Consider the following 5864-nt stretch of genomic DNA (forward strand, 5'->3'; position numbering starts at 1 on the left):
GCCCAGCAGCGCAGGGTGTGGGGGACACACCCAGGACAGGACACCAGTCCATGACAGGGCACCCCAAGCAGGACTCAAACCCCAGGCCCGCTGGAGGGCAGGACCTGGTCAAGCCCACTGCGCCACTGCACCCCCCTGTTAAAGAACTCTCTGAAACAAATATTTTTGTGGAACATCTAGTGCCTAAGACTTTTGCACAGTACCAAACATAGTTTCATTTCTTTGTGCAACTGATAAGGGCAGAACCTAAAGGTGATCCATGGCAGTGACCAGCATAAACAGGATAAGATGTTACATTCCATGCACCTATTTGAAAGGCTGGGCACAAGGTCCAGTTCCACTGACCCACCACCTTGCACATAAAACCCAAGAGAAAACATCAGACAATGCCATCAGAAATCTCCATGATTCAGGACTAAGACACTTAATCTCCTCCCCAAACACCACATCCACTCAGAGGGTGCCAGCATGGGTTTTTCATTGAGGTTGACTAGTGGGCACATCCCTTCACTGGTGATCCATTGAATTAGGCTCACAACACCTCAGGAAGGCTCAACAGTGAGGTCTGGCATACCAAACCCACCCCTCTCCACACACATGCCGGACAGCCTCCACCCACAGCAAACCCACACATTGCACAAACCATTGCCGTGACTCAAACCATCCTGATCAACACCAGCACTACACCTCTGTATGTGTTACCAACAAGCTGATCTACACCCCCCCACCAGATACCACCTCTCACCCACCTTAATGAAACATTACTAACTGCACTCCAACCTTCAGTCCCAACTAACCTGCTTCCTTCTCAACCACAACCACTGACCAGTCTTCCGAGTAGCCTCAGATAGATCCTTTAATTCCAACCTTAAAGATGGGCCTCCTACACCTAATTCCCTCAGTAGCCAAGAACAGCATGCTGTCGATTTAGCCACAGACCCCCTAGAACCTACCTCAACTGGTCTCACGTGTGCCAGAAACCCGTGGTTCCTTGCTTCTGCCACATTATCCACATACTTCAACATTTTCTATTCAAATGCCTCCCCAGTAGTATCTTTAAATGTCTTTGTTGGCTGTATAAACTACTCAGTCCCCTCGCTTTTTGACTATGACACTATATTGGGTCACAACCTATTAACCACAATAGCCTGTGGCACCTGGAGTTGCTTGCCCAAATCAGCCAGGAACTTCTAGTCCCATGTCTTACTCCATCTATTGCAACCCACCTGCTCTTGAAGTACATTACAGTAACTATGTTACTCTGTCCCTCCCACACAACACCAGTCATAATATTTGCACTACCAACAGGCAATGAATTCACCACAATGCACTAACCCTCAAACATCTGGTTATGGCGCAATGGATGGTGCCCCTGTGCCAAACGAACCTCACAACCACACAAAATAAGTCCAAATTATCTCACTATTAACATATGAGACATTTTTAGACGCACAATTTCTAGGTAGTAACCAAATAACAGATGACTCCAACATTTTATTTGTCTCGTGTTGAAGCCTCAATCATTTTTTATTTTGCATCCTTGCTACTGCTTTCTTTTGAAGTGAACAGAAGTCAACCATTACCATTCTTGAGTTGGAATTAACTTGTAGAGGAGCAACCCACAAAACCATTATTTATTTAAAAATCTGAAAGACCACAATCTTTGTCAAATAACATTTTTAGGGTGGCCAAATGAAAAGATTTCTTGTGGAAGAACGTTATTGCTTGAAAGCAATAAATCGATAAAGCAGCAGAAAACAATATATTTAATAACTGCAGACTGGTTTAAACTGTCAGTTATTTATGTGTGAACCTCAGATGTTTTTAGCCATGTGACACGTTTGGATTAGCTGGGTCTGAGCATGGACCAGAATTGGGGAGGTAGTGGCTGGACTTGTAGTTACCTTTATTAACCAAAATCCATGTTTGCAAATCCCAGTCACAAAACTCTTTCCAACTCAAATAAAAAGACGGAACCTGCTGCAAGATGCCGATGCCTTCAGTAAATGCTTTGTCTCTGTTGATTTAGATTGTTCATCAGCCTTTAGTTCTTGCTGTGGACTGGTGTCCTGCACACACCTCTCAACAGAACACCATTCTATTCCCTTTGCAATTTTTTTTTTTTTTGCAATTATGTTTACATTTTACAGTATTTATTATTATATTGTAATATATTGTTTTTGTGGGGGTGCGGTGGCGCAGTGGGTTAGACTGGGTCCTGCTCTCCAGTGGGTCTGGGGTTCGAGTCCCGCTTGGGGTGCCTTGTGACGGACTGGCGTCCCGTCCTGGGGGTGTCCCCTCCCCCTCCGGCCTTACGCCCTGTGTTGCCGGGTAGGCTCCGGTTCCCCGTGACCCCGTATGGGACAAGCGGTTCTGAAAATGTGTGTGTGTGTGTGTATTTTAATATATCGCGCACACACACACACACACACACACACACACACACACACACTATCTGAACCACTTGCCCCATACGGGGTCGTGGGGAACCGGAGCCTAACCCAGCAACACAGGGCGTAAGGCCAGAGAGGGAGGGAACACACCCAGGACGGGATGCCAGCCCCTAGCAAGGCACCCCAAGCGGGACTCGAATCCCAGACCCACTGGAGAGCAGGACCCGGTCCAACCCACTGCGCCACCGTGCCCCCCACTATATCGTATATGATATATCAAAATCTATTCTTTTTATGTAGCACCATGGTCTTGGAGGAACGTTGTGTAGTTTCATGCATGCTGTACCAGCTGCATATGGTTGAAATAACAATTAAGTCACTTTGACTTTGACTTTGAGGATGCACCTTGGACCCTCTGCTTTTGCATTAGACTCTGGATCATCATAGCCCAGCACTGGACAAACACTCATTCATAGTGAGTGAGTGAGTAAGTGAGTGCTTTTAGTTATATTACATGACAGACATTCTTGTCGGTTTCCCCTTTTCTGTCAGGCTTCTCGACTGCCAGTTCCCTGTTACAGCCTTGCTTGTATCCCTGGATGGATAACAGATGATCCTTCTGGAGAAAGTGTTACAGCCTGTTAGCAATGGCAACCACATGGTTTATATCAAACAAAAGGGTGAAATATCCAGGCACTGATCAATTCCATTCTTGTGTTGCAGGAGAATATTTTAAGTCTATGCTCAATAAAATATGACAAGCTGAAGATGCATAAATCTTTTTTTTTTCTCCATTGGTGGAAAACAGAAACTGAAAATGGAAGGAAGGAGTGATTGCTCTGTCCAGGAAGATCTATCCTCTCTATTTTAAACGGTCAGGTCAAACATCAAAGTTAATTATTGCTAAAGTCTAGATGTCAGTAAATTGGATTTCATAAAGTTTTTTTTTTTTTTTTTTTTTTGCTGACACTGGCAAAAATTGTAAATGGAACATTATTTCTTTTTTGAGCAATAAAGATCTCCACGTCCGTTATACAACGCAAGTGAAACCATGATACATACTGATAAATATTTGAATACTTGATGCTATTATAATATAAATTATTGTTGTGCTCAGTAGTAGCCTACATTATAATTTATATTTAGAAGGTCTCGGAAATTGAAACAATACTGCAAGCACTGTAAAATACCTCCACAATTAGATGTATAAAAGGCCTTCTCTAAATTCCACGCAGGTTTTCCGCTGGTGAAATTTCTGATGATCTTAGCTCTTGAGTGCTCACTGTGCATGCTGATGTGTTGTTTGTGGCGGGAGCTGGATTGCCAGGCAGGCAGTTAAGGGCAGGGGGAGGGGAACTCTGGGTAATGGCTGCCGAGGAGTCTGTCTCAGAGAAGGGATAGGGAGTTGGGGTTGGGGTGGGGGGTGGTTCTAATGACAACACACTCTTCAGGCTGTCGGCTGGAGCACTCGCTTTCAAGTGATGACCTTGAGCTGAACCCATAGACTTGGTTTAATAGATACTCCTTTTAAAAATGAATTTGCCATGTATAGACATTTGTGAACAAGTTTAGCTGCAGGTGTTGTTATGATAAAAGGTTATGGTCCAGTTACAATTGTTAGAATTATTTGAGTATGCCATAAAAAAACACAGCTCTGCCTTTCTGCTGTGTGTGTGGTATAAAAAGCAGTACATTTGTACTTCTTTTGAATGTGTTGCGTTTTGTCTTCCCATGCTGCACATTAGTTATTTCAGTTTCAGAGTTTTATACTGGCATTTATGTTTTATACTTTTCTATCAGTGATATAGCCCTGATGCAACCTGGTCTGACCCATGATAAAATTTTCAGAAAAATGATAACAATAAAGAAATAAAACTTTTTTTTTTTTTTTTTAGCAGAAATGCAGCACGTTAATGCTGCTACATTTCTTGGGGTGGGGGAGTTTAGCAATAGAAAAGTTGGATTGACATCGACAAAGAGGAGTTAACCATGTTACCTGGGTTTTGACCTCCAGAAGCAACCTGGGAAAATTCCCCATTTAGCAGCTGCAAAGGGATTGTGAATGCAGGAATAATAGCATGCGTGAAGGATCAGGAAGTGCTTGGAGCCAGGGCACATTGTTCTTGTGTGTACGTGTGTGTGAGTGTGTGTGTGTGTGCGTGTGCGCACGTGTCATCTGTCCGTGCCAGAATGCAGCTGGGCAGTGTCTCTGTTCTTTAATATGAACCTACTGACAGGCTCTTTCCACCACATCGATGTCAGGTGAAAGGGACCCAAGGGTGATGGCTACTACCTAGAATAAAGGTCCCTTCTAATCTGAGCTGCCAGCTTTCTTTACCACTGAAGAGCCCCTGGTGATGGATGAAGTTAGGAAGAGGTGAAGGTATACTTTCTCAGGCCCTGCTTAATCAATTTTATCATACATTTCAGAATTTGACCTGAACAGAGGAAAAAGTTGACCCCTGGAAGTTCTTGTCTTTATTAAAACGATAATAGAAATAGGACGGTAATGGGATGTTAAGCAGTTCGCAATTGCAGGTATTTGACAGACTGATTTGTATTACCTTTCCTTGCATTGTCTTATGCATACCACTGCTGCACATGCATGCAAAGAAACAACAATGGTGTCATTTACAGTGTATAACTATTTTTGGACATGCAATGCAACTCTAATAGGGAGTTTTTTTTTGTTTTATAGGTGACTCACTGCCCCTGTTTTCAAAATAAACTTCAGTTTCAAATTTCACTTCAATGAACTCAGTGGAAACAAAAAATGTAATGCTAGAAAAGTATGTCGTGTGGGTTTTCAGGAACATTTGTGCTGTAAGTTCATGATGTGAAAGATCACGTTTCGACAACTTTGCTATTTGCGTGTTAGAAGTGCAACACCTTCCCAATGAATGCATTTGCAGTTTGCAAGGGTATATATGGTATTGTTAACTGTATATAGCATAGGAAACTTCCGTTCTCCACCCATAAAGAAGTCAACAGTGTACATTAGAAAGTGTGCACTCTTTAATGCGTGCTGCAAAAAACTCAGTAAATAGCCTGAAGTAAATCACACACATTCACCCTTTCTGGGATGTGTTCACACTCTACATGTTACCAGAATGCTCTTTTTTGGCTGAGGGGTCTGAATGTTCCTTGTTCTGAGCCTCCCGTAATTTGGTGTTCTCTAAAGCCAAGCCTGTCCCAGCCAAAGGAGAACATGACTATTACAATGCATGATGAGATGGTCACGTTTGTCTCTTTCACATGGGAAGGACAGAAGGGCAGAAGGACAGAACTGGCTGGAAACATCAGTGTCTGGAAAGTACTTCGAAACAAGACGTGGCTCCTGAACACCGATATGCCGAACTGATATATGGTTGAGGGACAAAAGAATGTGTGGCAGGGATTTCATTTTCTGCTCCTGCTGAGTTCTAACAGATCAAGGGAGTCTAAAAGAAAACCAGCCGACTGCGGCACATC

Source organism: Scleropages formosus, chromosome 17, assembly GCF_900964775.1.
Source record: "Scleropages formosus chromosome 17, fSclFor1.1, whole genome shotgun sequence".
Classification (NCBI taxonomy): Eukaryota; Metazoa; Chordata; class Actinopteri; order Osteoglossiformes; family Osteoglossidae; genus Scleropages; species Scleropages formosus.